Raw genomic sequence first — 17,059 nt, forward strand, 5'->3', positions numbered from 1 at the left:
AGCCCAACCTTGATCCCAACTCCCCATCCAACTACCGCCCTATCTCGCTACTCCCATTTGCCTCCAAGATCCTCGAGAGAGTTGTGTATGCCAGATTGACAGACTTTCTCGAATCCAACTCTCTGCTTGACCCCCTTCAGTCTGGATTCCGCGCTGGTCACTCTGTCGAAACTGCTGTGACCAAAGTATCCAACGACTTAATTGCTGCTAAATCTCACGGCCAATACTCTATCCTAATCCTCCTTGATCTTTCTCCCGCCTTTGACACTGTTGATCATCAACAGCTTCTTCACATTCTTCATAACTTTGGTCTACGGGATACTGCTCTCTCCTGGTGCTCCTCCTACCTCTCCCAGCGCTCTTTCTCTGGTTCTGCCTCTTCTCACCAACCCCTCTCTGTCGGCGTCCCCCAAGGATCTGTCCTCGGCCCCCTATTGTTCTCCATCTATACTGCCTCCCTTGGTAAACTCATCAGCTCCTTTGGTTTCCAATATCATTTATATGCAGATGACACTCAAATCTACCTGTCCTCCCCTGATCTCTCTCCGCCCACCTTGACTCGTGTTTCTGACTGCCTCTCTGCTATTTCCAACTGGATGGCTGCTCACTTCCTTAAACTCAACCTGTCCAAAACAGAACTTCTAGTTTTTCCTCCCTCAAGTGCTGCTACTCCTGTTGTCTCCATCCAAGTCAACGGCGCTACTATCACCTCTACCTCGCAGGCTCGCTGCCTAGGGGTTCTTTTCGATTCTGACCTCTCTTTTACTCCCCATGTCCAATCGATAGTCAAATCCTGTCGCTTCCAACTCAAGGACGCGGCTAAGATATTGGTTCATGCTGTTGTTCTCTCTCGCCTCGACTACTGCAATCCCCTTCTGACCGGTCTTACATGTTCCCAGCTTGCACCGCTGCAATCTGTAATGAACGCGGCTGCGAGGCTTATTTTCCTGTCCGGTCGCACCTCCCACGCCTCCACGCTCTGTCAGTCCCTGCATTGGCTTCCAGTTAGATATAGGGCCCAATTCAAAATTCTGGCACTTGCTTACAAATCCCTACATAATGCTGCTCCAACATACCTATCCTCCCTCATACACAAGTATGTCCCGTCGAGACCCCTGCGCTCATCCCAAGACCTACGCCTATCCTCTGCCCGGATCCCCACCTCTGACGCTCACCTTCAAGACTTCTGTAGGGCTGCACCTATTCTGCGGAACTCCCTTCCCTCCTCAATCAGACTTTCACCCAGCCTCCACTCCTTCAAAAAATCTTTGAAAACTCACTTCTTCGTTAAAGCGTATCAATTAAACTGTCAGCAGGCTTCTCATCCCCCACCCCATGACTCCTTTCCTGCAACTGTCAAAAATGACCTACCAAGCACTCAATAAACCCTTCTCTAACAAACTATTTAATTCCCCTACTTTAACCCGTTTGTGTCACTATACCCCACTCCCTCTGGCATGTAAGCTCATTGAGCAGGGCCCTCAACCCCCTCTGTTCCTGTACGTCCAGTGGTCTGATCTCAATTATGTGTCTGTTAGTCCACCCATTGTACAGCGCTACGGAATTTGTTGGCGCTATATAAATAATAAAATAATAATAATAATAATAATAGTTCTAAACCTGACATGAACTTCATTGTCTTTCATCTGTTTCTTTCAGGGTTATTCAGTACAATGAGAATAGCCAGGAACTGGAAGTACATTTAAAATGTTATGACGAAAAGACAAACTGGAAAAGTTCTTCAAGTTAGCTAAACTTTAATTTGAGCTATTTTGGTCTTAAATTTAAAATTCACTTGGCATTCCTGACAATTCTCAATTCAGTGATTAACCATGTCAATGCAATCTAGGTTGAAAAAAAAGACTCAAATCCGTCAAGTTCAACATTGAAACCTATTCTTTTTTACGCTGTTGATCTAAAAATGTATTTTATATTTTGTTTCTTATATGTTAGCTCTTCTAAATTTAGCTGTCATTTCCACTTGAATGTATTGCTTTTTCCCCCCCTTAGAGTGGAAGCCATTTTGAAATTGCATCTGTATTTTGAACACTAATTGGCAAAGAAAACCTGTTGTGCGATGCCAGAAACCAGTCATAACCTGCGATTCCAACAAGATGATTTTGCTCCTGTCTTATGTTGCATTAGTTTGGCGGCCTAGCAATGACAAATGCTGATTGTGTTCTCAGGATATGCAGGTCAGGTGTATATTTTTTTTATTTTTTATAATTCTTTATTTTTGTGTGCAAATGGTTACAGGCATTTGTATGTCGCCACAACAGCGTTTGCAATCATCACATGATCTTATAGGTTCAGACTGTAGTAAGGCAATTGTACTGCACATTTTTAATTTCTGATATGGTAAAGCTATCTAGTGAACAGGTGTTGTTGGTAATGATTGAGTCGAGGTGTGCCAACCGTATTATCCGGAGCAATCTATGCATTATAGCAGGAGTGTTATGTGGTAGCCTGTGTGTATTAGTAACTTGTTGCGTGTGGTGCGCTGGTTTTCTTGTGTAACCAGACAGGTTTAGTGTGATCCACTTTGAGGAGGTGGGTAGGCCCAGCGGGACTGTGCAGGAATGACCGCCTATGTACATAATAGCTTATAGCTAAAAGGACGGCTCTTATCTGTGGATTAAGTCAGACCCCATAGGCTCCTTATGATAAGTGTGGGATGTCGATTAGCGCTTGGTAAAGCGGGGTTTAACAACGTGGTCTGGGGCCTGGTGCATCACATTTGTATTATCAGGGCGTCCCTGAACAGCAGTACGGATGTACTCCTGTGGATGTGCCTCTCTGTTCTCAGGGAACGTGTTAGGGACTTATGCTGTGGGTGCGCTGTACCTATTGAGGTAAGGAGTGCCACACTGCATTCTAAGGAGTATGCTGCAGGTGTAATGGTAGCGCCTGGTATAAGTGTGGCCTAGCATGAGTAAGGCCTATAACATAAACAGAGAATATAACTAAAAATAAAACTGTTTTAAGTTTGTGCGTGTTAAGCAGGAGGGTTAGTATTTGGCTCTCTATATAGACCGGTGGCTAGAGTTCAAGTTGTGGCAGCCTTGTAGGCATCCGCTGAGGATCTTCGCGGTACAAATGGAGCCATGCCGGCCGGGTCCCAGACGTGCGTTGCGACAGCCGTTCCTGCCCATTTGTTGGTTAGAGAGTCTTGTGGGAGACCCAGAGTCTCTAAGATGGCCTCTGCCCCTTCGAGGTCCTGGATAGGGTAAGAAATGTTGCCTTGGAGGACAGCTAGAGTGCGGTTCAAGAGTCCAAGGCTCCCATACGGCCAGTCAAACCCTGTAGATCTTTATGGACTGTCGCGATATCCATTAGGATGTCTCTCCGCAGGCCCGCCAGCAGCTCCTGCATGTCTGCTTTGGTGACTGGTGTTGAGTCCGGTTTTAAGGTTGCAGGTACCGGGTGCCGGTTTAGCTCTCGTGGAGCAGGTGGGTGAAGATCCCCAGGCTCCAAACTTTGGTCGTCTGAGAAGTCGGAGCTCTCTCCCATGTAGGCTGCCATCATAGGCAGTGAGGCGCCATAAGTCGCCAATGCTCGTACCCGGTTTCGGCTTGTCTGGCCTCTGTTTTTTTAATTTTTTGTCCCATGCCGATGTGGGCTGCCTGGAGGTCCAGGTGGGGTCGATTTGTTTGGGGCTGGGGTCAATAAAAACTCGGCAAATAGGCCTCTGGTTACGGAGCACATCAGGCGTGCGAACGTTCCGTTCAATAGCTTAGCTCCGCCCCCAGGTCAGATATTTTTAATTACATTTTTATAAATAAAAAATCCTCAACCTGTCCAATCATCAAATCGATTGTAAACATTTTAACTGCTATGAACTCTTATTTAACACTTTAATTTCCAGAGGAGCAAAGCTTCCTGGGTGCTTCAAACCCAAATATAGGACATTATAGAACTCAATTATGAGCATCCCAGCCATGGAGGGGCCCGAGAGCTTTTTAAAATGGTTCAGTGCACCTCTATTTAAGGGGTTGTTATAAATGCATTAATTTGGCACTGCTAGCCTCAAAAAATAAAAATTTCCAGGTTTTTTAGCTCTATTTAGAAAAGCTTACAGTTATGAACTTGTGCAGGAGTCCTGTTTACATTTTCTGATGACTCGAACTGCTACCAAGTGGTGAACTATATATTAAAAAAAACTTCTGAAATACTGGGTATGCCTGGATGAACTTAAAAATGGCTGCTACCTTACAGTCATATCGGGTAACTGCAGCCCCATGGTGTTTGCAGCAAATGTATGAATTTCAAAGATGAAAATGTTTTTATTTATTTTTCAGTGCATCTTTTATGTAACACATTGAAATGGTGGTCATGTATAGCTTACCGTGTTGATTTAATATATAAAAAAATAACGGGAATTGGGGCCATGTCTGGAACATACATTTATCATTAGTGGTTCTGACTTAAAGATCATCACATACACACACAAAAAAAACAATGAGTTTTACATTTTGCAAGGCTACTTAAAATCACCCATCTTAACAAACAAATATGGGAATTCAGCTTCGTTATATGGCCATATTGTGTTAAACCCAACACTACATCACAGTACCCCAATATTGGTGGGTGCTACACCAATATTAACTTGCGAGATACACTTGCTATGATCACCTCCAAAGGCACCTAGAGTGTGTGTCTGATGTGCTCAAACCAAAAGGAATCCAAATATACACAGAGAAAAGGGGAATTGGGGGAACACACCAAACATGCATATCTCAGTAGTTATGCTTAAAGGGACACTGTAGGCACCCAGACCACTTCTGCCCATTGGAGTGGTCTGGGTGCCAACTCCCACTATCCTTAACTCTGCAAGTGTAATTATTGCAGTTTTTTATAAACTGCAATAATTACCTTGTAGGGTTAAGTCCTCCCCTAGTGGCTGTCTATTAGACAGCCACTAGAGGGAACTTCCTGCTCTATAGCACAGGTTTTCTGTGCTAGAGCGTCGCTGGTCGTCCTCACGCTGTGTGAGGACCTCCAGCGCTGCTCAATTCCCCATAGGAAAGCATTGAAAATCGTTTGCAATGCTTTCCTATGGGGTGCGCTAATGCGCATGCGCGGCATTGTCGTGCATGCGCATTAGGTCTCCTCGGCCGGTGGGCGGGATCAGTCTCGCCCACCGGCCGACGTAGGCAGAAGGTGGAGCGGCGGGGGAGGAGCAGGCAGCGATGTGGGACATGTCGCTGCCTCAGGTAAGTCACTGAAGGGGTTTTCACCCCTTCAGCAACTGGGGATTGGGGGGTGGGAGGGAGAGGAATCCTGCAGTGCCAGGAAAACGGATTGTTTTCCTGGCACTGGAGATTCCCTTTAAGTAAACACCAAAATATATACAAAATACAGATTAGTTTCTCCTTTGGAGGTGAATACAGGAAAGCATATATTTGAGGAGAGCCTCTGGAAGCAGTTTATGCAATATTTATTGCAGTTGGCATATTTATCTTCCTTGCTAAAATTAGTGTAGGGTCCACTGAAATTGCGGTACTTTGATGTAGTGGTGGGCTTAACGTGGTATGGCCATGAGGTGGAACTGAATCCCCATATTTGTTTGCTAAGACAGGTGATATTAAGAAGCCTTGTAAAATCTAAAACTGTTTGCTGTTCCTTAATCTGCATGCGGAGGACATTGGTTGTAATTGTCCCCTTATGGATTAAAGGAAATCAGTAATTAATTATAATGAACTTGAAACCCCAAAACATTCCTACTAAATTGTTGTTGTTGTTTTTTTATCTTTGTTTCTTTGTTACATGGTTAAATATAGTAATTTTTAAAAGCCACCTGGACATTTTAAGTTTCTTTATTTTTTTTTCCTTTGGTGTGTATATATAGCCAGCTAACAAGATATGTCGAGATGGCAGCTTATGCAGGCTGTGGCTCATCTCCACACACAAGTTAATGTCCGTCAACTGTGAATGTGAAGTATCGGTTGCCCTTTATAAAATTATACAATGTGGCACCCACTACCTCTTTAAGTTTCTTGTTCTCTGTTCTAAAAGAACACACTAGAAATAGGATTAAACTAAAACATCTGGATTTTGCTTGGGCTTGTTTCTGATTCCACTTCAATTTAGTGGTTTACAATTAATGCTGCCAACATTCTTTTTATTGTATTTTTCCCTCTTAAGAAAGTACATGTTCAGTAGTTGTTTATATTCATTTTGGGAAGATCAGGTCACCGCATGTTTCATCTCCACTCCCTGTAGCTGATGAATCAAGGCATGGCAATTTAAATTATAAAGGAGAAACACTTAGTAATTCTGTTTTCATTTTTGCACTTCACTGGGTAGTACACAGTTGACATTTAACATTTTACACCATTTAAATTATTAAAAAACTTACTAACCTTTATCATATTGCATTTAGCACTTCATTTGATACTCTTGCTCCTTAAAAATCTTCTCCTTGCAATCAGACAGACATCTGTATGGCAAAAATAATCACAAATTTCACCATAACATTCCCCCTAATTAGAATATGTGACTAAGTAGTGAGCTTATCAAATGTTCACCCTTTACTTTCGATGGGCTTTTTTTGATGAAATAAAGCAAATTAATGTAATTGTGATATATGTTTGGATCCTAGGATGTACTTCGCACATAAACCTAGGGGGGAAAGAATTGTATTTGAGAGTCAATTGTATGATATGGGGCATTACAGTCTGCTATTAAGAGGAACTCTATAGTCACCAGAACACTACAGCTTAATGTAGTTGTTCTGGGGAGTATAAACGTTCCTTTCAGGGTTTTTTCATGTAAACACAGACTTTTCAGAGAAAAGGCAGTGTTTACATTACCTCTATGGACACCTCCAAGTGGCCACTCCTTAGATGGCCACTGGAGAAGCTTCCTGGGTCAATGCTGCTGAAAAAGCAACCCTGACGTTCAGCGCCCCCGTTGATTCACTGCATCCAGCACTCCCATTGATTCACTTCATCTCTATGAGGAGGTCCTGAATGGCCAAAATTGCATTTGGCCCCGCCCTGTGCCGATTTTAGCCAATCCAATACTTTCCCTATGGGAAAGTATTGGATTGGCTAAAAATCGCCGAATTTGATATCACAAAGGACCCACGCAGCGCTGGAAATAAGGTGAGTTTTAAACTTTTATAGGGGGGCAAGCCACCTAAATGGTGGGTTTATCACTATAGGGTCAGGAATACATGTTTGTGTTCCTGATCCTATAATGTTCATTTAAAATGTGCAACAAATCCCTGCAGTTTGCTTAGAATTCGAGATTCCCTGCCTCTCCCAGACTGCTCGAATGCGGCCACTATACTTTGAGCCAAAGCAGCTTTTGCACATGGAAGTAAGAGTACAGAGAGTCCGTAAGGGCTGACTCTTGCAGAGGGGTAAGTGGGGCTTAAATTAGTAAATTTTATTTTGCACTGCTTTGCCAACCAAATTTTATAGATGTTGAGGCTAACAAAGTTTATTGCCTTTTCAAATTGCACCTGTTATCCATAACTTAATAAGTGCATTGTGTTGGCAAAATAGAAAGCAGCTTTATTGATTGTAAGATTTGCTTCCCTTAAGGTCACTTACTCTTCCTTGAAGATGTCTTGTGTGCAATTGCCGGCCCAAATGGCAAGCAAATCAAAGCACAATTCCGTGAGAGTACCCTAAGAATTATAGGATCTTGACACATCACCAAATGTCTACTTGGATATGTATGCAATCCATATGTGAAATTGCCCGTGTCCTCTGAATTTGTAATTCTTACTACTATGCCAATGGTATGGAGGTAAAGTCTATGGTGAGAAGTGTCTAGTGAAACATATTTTCACTTATACAGATGCTAACATATTGGCTAATAACAGATACAATTGACACCCTGTTCCTCATGTAGTGTCACTAATCTGCGGCTGTCCTACACGTGTGTGCATCTGTCACACTCACTTTTCAAATGTTCTTTCCATGTCTCTTAATGAGCCTTAATATTTTAGACAATCGTGAATGATTCTGCTTTATATTCTGTGTGCCAAGAACCAGTTTCTGTGGGGGGTTTTTTTGTCATATTTTAAATATTTATTATTTTGTTCGTTCCTAAATGTGTCCCATTTCTATGCAGCATAAAAACTTGTGACATTATTGCAAAATAATATATAGCTGCACATTCATTTCTGTGCTCAGTACTAAAGGTAAAAGGGTAAAATAAACCTCCAGCATTTGTAATCCCCAAATATAAGATGATGATGCTATTTTGGAGAGAACATATCTAAATTCATTTAAACCAAGCAGAGGCCAAATTGTATGGGCATCTGATCGTGAAATCTCCAAAGACAGTTTGCCAGTAAGCATAATGCTGTGTCTGTGGGGATTTGATTGGTAGCTAAGGGGATTAACATGTCTTATGTCAGTGCCTCATGTCTATTCCACTGATATAAAACCTGTAAATGGCAGTATCTAATATGTATGCAGAGAGCCCACACTGTTTTGTATCAGTACTCTTTTACCATGACATGTCAATTGCATTTAACTACTGCATGGGCGAGTGAAATTAAACAGCCTCTCAGGGAATCGTCAGACGTTGGGGAAAAGTACTAAAACCCACTGATCTTGTTTAACAAGATGAGTGACATTTGTTTAAAATGTGATCTGAACGAACATTAAAGCCCTCTTGTTTTGAAAAACCCAGCCGTGCATTTTATGTTCCTTTTAATGTGCTTTGCTTCTTCTGAGTATAAAATGTTTTCATAGCCGATCATCTTTTCAGATGAAGACTAGTCAAGGATTATCTCTTCATAATTTATTTTTTAGCAAATTTATCTGACTAAATTAGAGCTAGTGTGACCTTCTTTCCTCTTTATTGTGAATGTTTGAATTTATATTAACATCACTGCTGCCATGTGGACTGCACATTGATTAATGAAGTTGAGCATTCAGGTATTATGTGTGATATATGCATGACCAGGTAACCTCTCCATTTGCTGGGATATCTGTGCGGCTGACGTACATTGTAAACAAAGTTAGCTGCCACTGCTATTTTCTTAGGATTTACAAGCATTTGTAAACAATAGTCTCTTCGTCTGCCTCTTATTTTGAAAGGCAAATTAAACTAGATGGTGTAAATGTATCTAGGATTATTGACTGTCACTATGCACCCACAAATCTTTTTCGTTATCTGTTCCTTTTTTGTCCTTGTTATGAATTAGCTCTTAACACTTTTGCAGGCAAGGTATATATACCACTGAGGGATCGCCAGATAGTATTAGGTAGTTGGGGGTAGTTAGTTGCTATGTGTCAGTAATGTTTTTTGCTTTGCAGACGTCAGTGTATTGAAGACTATTGGAGTGAACATATTTAATAAATGTATCCAGTATGAATGTAATTACATAGAAACTTAACTATAAATCACATCCCACTAGTTCCCTTAATAAATGACCTGTTGGATTGCTGATAGGCATTGTACACATTGCAGATGATCTACTTTTGGGCAGGGAAGCATCCATATAATTTTGCTTGAAATAAAAGATTTCTTTAGTGTGTAGGAACCTTTGGTTTTGAAGTAGTTCTGTTAGAACAGTGTTTTTCTGCAGGGTAACTGGTTATCCATTCCTGGGAAGAATGCAGAGCTGATCAAAATAAACCCACTTTTCCTTTGAGGTAGATTTTTTTCAGTTTATGGGACAGTTGGATTTTCTGATGATTCATTTAAACTGTCAAAGACTCTGTGACCCAGGGCACAAAGTCAGGGAACTGGTGGTCTGGATAGCAGACAAAGGACAGAATAAGTAAGATCAGGATGTAGAGAAACATGATCTCAGCAGGAAGTCAAGAATATGCAGAACTGCCCAAGGAACTACTAATAAGGGAGCACCGGGTTTATATAGATTGAATGGGACTTGACTTGTCTGGAAATCACATGGCGTGTGCATAAACATTTCTCTTACCATTTCCCTGCTGGTGGCATTTAGCTGTCTGCTGCCTGCGCTGACTCCTGAGTCTTGGCATCCAGTAAGGGGAATCGCAGCTCCCAGGGGGAAAAGAGGGGCAGGTAGTCTCATGATCAAATACATTAATTCCTCTATTGAAACATCACTGTAAAATAAAAGAAAATGGTGCAGTGTGGTGAAAAAAGAGAAGACAAGATGAATAAAATGAGGAGACGTATGGAATGCTTACGTGTTCTGTGTCTCGTGGAAATCTCTTCATAAATGGTACTTGACCCAGCTTGGAACTGATTATCTGTCTATGTTGGGTCTCTTACCTTACTTAGCTGAGCTCCAGGTCTGCTCTACTGGAATCAATTTAGTGATTCCAGTAGATTATTACTCAACTTCCGATATGTGAGCAGCAGTTCTGTGTGGCTGGTGGGCCACATTTTGTGTTCCTATGTAAAAACAGGTCCACAAACTCAAGTTTTTTACGTTTATCCCTTTTAACCCCTTAAGGACCAAACTTCTGGAATAAAAGGGAATCATGACATGTCACACATGTCATGTGTCCTTAAGGGGTTAAACTAGAGATGGCGGGGATAGAAGCCATCCTAAATTATGATTTGAGTTGGTTTAAGGACTGCATGGAGTACTGCAACCTGTTGAAGTCACTGCATGCTACCTGCAAGAAGGTTTGTTATGATTCCTGCTTCAATTTTAGAATGTTGAGCACTGGTGCCATTTATTCTCTTTACCCACCTGTGCCCACATAGGAATACCTTCTGTTATAAATTGCAGAAAAATAATAAAGTTGACTAGATCTTTGACAACTAAAATAAATCTTGGATATTCTTTTACGTTCCCATCAAGTCACACGAGTATTAATGTCTTCTTCAAGCTGATTTCATCACTATTACAAAGGGACCAAAATTTCATGTTATTATATTATCAATGACAAAAGGCAAAAAACTGAAAGTACAAATATCCTCTGTCTGCAGAGTGCCAGGCAGCTTTCTGAAATACTTTTAGGCAGCCTTATCGCAGTACAAACCATATCATGTTAATTTTAAAATTGTCAGACATTTCAAAGAATGTATTTAATGTGTGCATTTGCTTTGTAAGAGGATTGTTTTAATTAAAGAGAGTGAGATTATCTGGATTTATTTCTGCCTGATAAATTCTTGCACAACTTAAAAAAAAGCTGTACTGAGCAATAGCTGTATAAACAAAGGTTTGGTTCTTTTTTTTAATTGTTTCTTTTTGGTCTCTGTCCTTCTGATAATAAATTTAGTGGCTGAAACATTCTGCTAGTAACAGAAAGGCATTAGAAATTGATGTTCCCAGAACATGTTTGCTGTGTTAAATTGTGTTTAGATGTACATTCTTGCAATTCCAGAAGGCTGTCTTTCTGGCACAACATGGTAAAGCTTTTGGAGTTGGTCCCTAAAGGGAATGGCAGGTAGGCATCGGTTTCGTGTGTATAAATAATGCATTGAAGGTAGGAGCAGTGCAAACTGTCAGTTATGGCGAATGTGTTTTATCCTGTAACATAGTCTCTATATAGTACCAAACATGTCACATATAATAGAAATTGGGGTGGGGTGGGGGGGAAGCATACATGTATAAAAATGTGTTTACGGTCTACACTTTTTATTCAATATGATTTATTTTCGTAAACAAATACAGAGTATAGGTGCTCACTATGTACTCAAGAGATGGATAGGGGCTGCAGATTATCACACAAGACTTCACCAACCTTGTGACAACACAAATGAAACAAAAAAGAATAAAAGATAATCCACGCCTAGGGTCTATGGATCTAGTAGTGGAATCACAAACATATAAAAGTATATACATACATATATAAACACAGGATCTTGTTGGTAGATGGATCTCTCAAAAAGACAAAAGAGGAGAGAACAAACAATATAAGTGCAATATATTTTTGAGGTAGTATATTGTGACGAAAGCACACTCATACTTTCAAGAGCTATGTAGAGCTCTGCTGTTGAAGGCGTGGACGGAATAATCCCTGTCTTAGGATGTATATGTAGCAGTAGTGATGGTATGTTCAGCAGTGGTGATGGTACTTTCTTAGTAAGGTGCTTTCCTATTTGTCTCCACATATAGCACTGTACTAAGAAAGTACCATCACCTTCGGGGCTATGTAAACCCCTAAGTGTCCATCCTCTCTTTCTAATGCTCTATTTCTCTGCATCACCCTTTCCACATCTGACCATTTCGGCAACCTCCCTGCTTTCCAATTTACAACAATCAACCATTTCACTATTGAAAGAATACAAAGTGGGAGTGATTTTTATTATTTTGTGCGGTAACTAGGTATGAAGTGAAACAGAGCCAGTTCTGGGGTTAAATTAATCTTTTCACCAATTATACGAGACACCCCATATTTTACCTCCTTCCAATACTTTTATATGTGAGGGCAGAACCACTACATATGTATGGCTACTTGGTTGCAGCCTCTCCAACAACATTTAGAAGTGTCATCTTTCTTCATTTGCCAAAGTTTAAGCGGCGTTACATACCATGCATTTACAATTTTAAAGTATAACTCCCTGTATGAAACGTGTTTAATTAACTTATCCGTTAAGATGGAAGCAGCCGACCATATTTCCATGGGCCAGGATTGATTTACTTCTTCTTCCCAAATTCTCATATTTAGACATTTGGTGTTCAAATCCCCATCTCTCAAAAGACTAAAACATTTCGAAAGCATATGCTTCCTATTTGTTGAACATATTATTTTTTCACAAGGAGTCAACTGTCTAAACTCTTTTAGGCGATAGCGCGATGAATAAATACTCAATTTCAACCTATTGTATTCTAACCACATGTTAGCTGGACTGTTAAAATTAGACTGAATATAATCAAATGGAAGGAATTCATTATTAACATATAAGTCTCTTAAGTATCTACATCCTACCTTTAATAATATCTCTAGCAAAGGAGAAAGAATCTTTTCCTGAATCCATAAAATAGGCGTGATCGGACTTGGAAATGGGATCAGAGCGTATTTGCGATTCAAATTCCGCCAGCCTTTGAGAATGTGCCATAATGGTGAAGTTTTACTATGCACTAGACCAGGGGTAAGCAACCTTTTAGGAGCACTGTGCCGATATAGGAGTGTGATGTCCCGTAGCGTGCCGGTCCTATTTTTTTAAATTGAGGTCTGTATGCTGCCGTATTCTGCTTGTTATTTTTTACTGCAGTTGCTTTGTATCGTTGTATTTGTGCGTATATGAGCTATTATATTGTATATGTTCATTAATAGTTTATGGTATCGTGTATGATATGTATGAATGTGGGCTGTGTATGAGGGCTGCTTGTGGAATTCTGTGTGGATGGATATGTCACATTGTGTGTTTGGTAGTGTGTGTATGTGTGGGCTGTTTGGGGTATTGCATGTGAAAGGCTGCATGTGGGGTTGTGTGTATGTGTCTGGATTGTTAGTGGTGTTGCGTTTGTGCAGATTGTGTGTATGTTTGTTTGTGGGCTGTCCGTATTATTTGTATCAGGGGAGGGTTATTCTGCAGCTCTGTGTATATCTAGCAGTGTGAATGGCTTCCCTGGGTTCCAGTGGGGACCAGGCTGGCCAGGTACAGGTCAAGGACAGGAGCTGCAACAGCAGCTGTGGGCTGCTCTACTACAGTATGAATTTCAATTTACAAGTGCTGGAATGAAGTGATCTGAGATCAGTTTCTCTACGTGCTGCAAAGTATAAATTGAGGATTGTCCTTCACCACCTCTTCGTATTAGCAGATATCTGAAGTTTTACTGGGACTCCTGATAGGCCAGAGCCTGTTTGGCTCTAGCAGCCTTGAGTGCCGTGCATGGCACTAGTGCCGTAGGTTGCCTACCCCTGCACTAGACCACTGGATAAATCATCTCGAAAAAGAATTGAGTTCAGATGTGTTTCTTTAAAAAAGAAGGCTTCTAACCCAATTAATGTTTTGTACCTCCTCCTCCCATCTCAGTGTATGTGCCAGAAGGGAGGCTTCCTGATACTTCTTAATGTCTGGATATGCAATCCCACCACCAGAAACTGTTTTGGCCAAAATTGGTATCCTAATTCGCATTCTTTTATTCTGATGGATGAATACATCTATCGCCCGTTGTAAATAAACGGGACAGTGCCAGGGTATGCATCGCATAATATAGGCGATCTTAGGTAATCTAGTCATCTTAATCGCTGCTATTCTACCTGACCAGGAAATCTTAAGATTTTTCCATGTAGATAGCACTTGCATTATATTAGAGTAAACTAATTTGAAGTTAACTGTTTTTTTCATTTCAACAAATAATTTAATTCCTAAATGAGTTATTGAATATTGCCACTGACTATATCCTAAACAACCGTCTAATGTGTGCATGTATTCATCGCCACTGTATTTTTATAACTCAATTCAAATGTAATAGAGTACATTTTGTGCAATAAAACTGTTACATAAAGGTTAAAAGTATCCATCTTGAACTCTACTTATATTGAGTAAAATTTCACAAAAATATATTAGGGTAAGAAATTTAAATTAAAATGCGTTTTTAGCTTTATCCTAGAAGGTTGGACCGAGTGACATTTTATGTAAGTGTGCAGCACTACTCAGCTGCGAAATGTGCACAGCATAACACCCTTTGAGCTGGGACTGTCCCACACCCAAAACTGATGATGAGAGATTTCTGGGCTAAACGCCTGTGTTTTGGTCTTTACAGAAAATGAGTAATTAAAGGTCTAAAATACTACATTATATTTCCAATTGCTTTTCTTGCGTGTGCTTTGATGAGTTAGAGAAGCCAGCACATTCCATCTGGAAATATTTCTCTGCACATTTTCCAATCCTCTCATTTGGCAACCTCCCTAGGAACAAGTTATTGGACTCTCTCAGACACTGGCAAAAACCTGTGCAGCTTTCACATAAATATTCTCTTTTCTGGCAGGACTAAAAACAGGCTTCTGACAGTTTCCATATATGCATCTCTTAGTGGCTCTACTCAAGATTGCTTACATTTTTATTTTTTTTTATTTTTTACAGTCTGCAAAGCTTTTGCAAAAGTTCAGCTATTTATGGCTGTTGAGAAAACTAATTTTCCCATGTTTATGTGTTTATGTAAATCTAACAAAACTCTAAATATTTATAAAGAGCTGGAAACGTGATCCTTTTCTCCAGACATGCCAACCTATAAAGTCTGCTCTGGACCTATTATTATAGATTCTAATAATAATTATCATCATTGTAAGTCTAGGAGAGGCACTCCGAAGGGAAACTGTAACTCTAAATTATTCATAAGCATTATAAACATTAAAAATCACCTTAAACTTGCCTTAGCCTTTGTTTCATGTGATGTTCCATTTACTATTAAATGTATGGTAAAGTTTGGAAACCAGTTCAGTTCTAACACAGTCAGGACACACATTATATTAGAATAAGAACAAAAAGAGGAGGGGGAAGGGGGTAGTAATCCAGCACTAATTTATATAGGGCAGCAAATGTTACAATGCTACACGAAGAGAAACATTGTTCCATTTCTATTTCTCTCTCTCTGTGCTGACAGCTAGGTACCAGGGGCAGAGACTATTACAATAATTGACAGGTAGCCAAGTTGTAGATGCCCAGTTACAGAATAGAGCTAAGTATAGTATTTCAACTTTTCACTTTAATTTTTCGACTTCACTAACATACATATATTACATATACATAGCATAATATTAACCCCTTAAAGACTGTTTAATGTACCGTTCTGTCTTGTGGTGTCAAGCCATTACTATTATTATTATTTTATTATTGATATAGCGCCAACAAATTCCGCAGCGCTGTACAATGGGTGCACGAACAGACATGTAGTTGTAACCAGACATGTTGGACACACAGGAACAGAGGGGTTGAGGGCCCTGCTCAATGAGCTTACATGCTAGAGGGAGTGGGGTAAAGTGACACAAAAGGTAAGGATAGTATTAGACTAATGACAGTTGCAAAAGAGGAATCAGTCGGGAGCTATTAACTATTAACAGTTTAATTGTTGCGCTTTTGTGTGGGTTTTTAATGATTTTTTGAAGGATTGGAGACTGGGTGAGCATCTAACGGAGGAGGGAAGTGAGTTCCACAGGAACGGTGCAGCCCTCGAGAAGTCTTGAAGGCGAGCATCAGAGGTGGGGTTATAAAAGATGGACTTAAGTCTTCAGCAGAGCGTAAGGGCCTAGACGGGACACACTTTATATATTACGGAGGATAGATAGGTGAGAGCAGCATTATGTAGAGATTTTTAAAGCAAGAACCAGAATTTTAAATTGAGCCCTATATCTTACAGGAAGCCAGTGTAGGGACTGATAGAAGGGTGTGGCGTCGGCGGTGCGGGCAGACAAGATGAGCCTCGCCGCCGCATTCATTATGGACTGTAATGGTGCAAGTTGGGAGCATGTAAGACCACTGAGAAGTGGATTACAGTAGTCAAGGCGAGAAAGTACAGTGGAATGGACCAACACCTTAGTCGCATCTGGCGTTAAGTAGGGGCAGATGCGGGCAATGTTTTTAAGATGGAAGCGGCAGGATTTGGTGATAGACTGGACATAAAGCGTGAAGGAGAGGTCGGAGTCAAACAGAACACCTAGGCAGCGAGCCTGCGTGGTGGAGCTTATGTTAGCACTGGTGACTTGGAGGGAGACAGACACAGGAGTAGCAACGCTTGAGGGTGGAAAGAACAGAATTTCAGTTTTGGTCAAGTTGAGTTTAAGGAAGTGGGCAGCCATCCAGTTAGAAATAGCAGAGAGGCAGTCAGAGACACTAGTCAACAGGGACGGTGAGAGATCAGGAGAGGACAGATAGATTTGCGTGTTACCCACATACACCCTGTTCCAAATTATTATGCAAATGATATTTTTCTCATTTACCTAAATAATTGATGTAAATAACAGTCAGCATAATTCTCATGTTATCAACTATTAAGAGTACAATTCAAATTTTATTGAACAAACCTCCTAATGATAACAGTATTTTTTTTTAAAACATAAAAAACTTACAATGCACTGTTCCGAATTATTACGCACAGTAGTTTCAAAACACTTTATAGGTTGTAAAGAACTGAAAATTTTCATTTGTTGTGTTTGCAGCATATTTACTGAAATCAAAAGCTATTTCAGTCAAACTTATAACAACA

This window comes from Pelobates fuscus, chromosome 12, assembly GCF_036172605.1.
Source record: "Pelobates fuscus isolate aPelFus1 chromosome 12, aPelFus1.pri, whole genome shotgun sequence".
Classification (NCBI taxonomy): domain Eukaryota; kingdom Metazoa; phylum Chordata; class Amphibia; order Anura; family Pelobatidae; genus Pelobates; species Pelobates fuscus.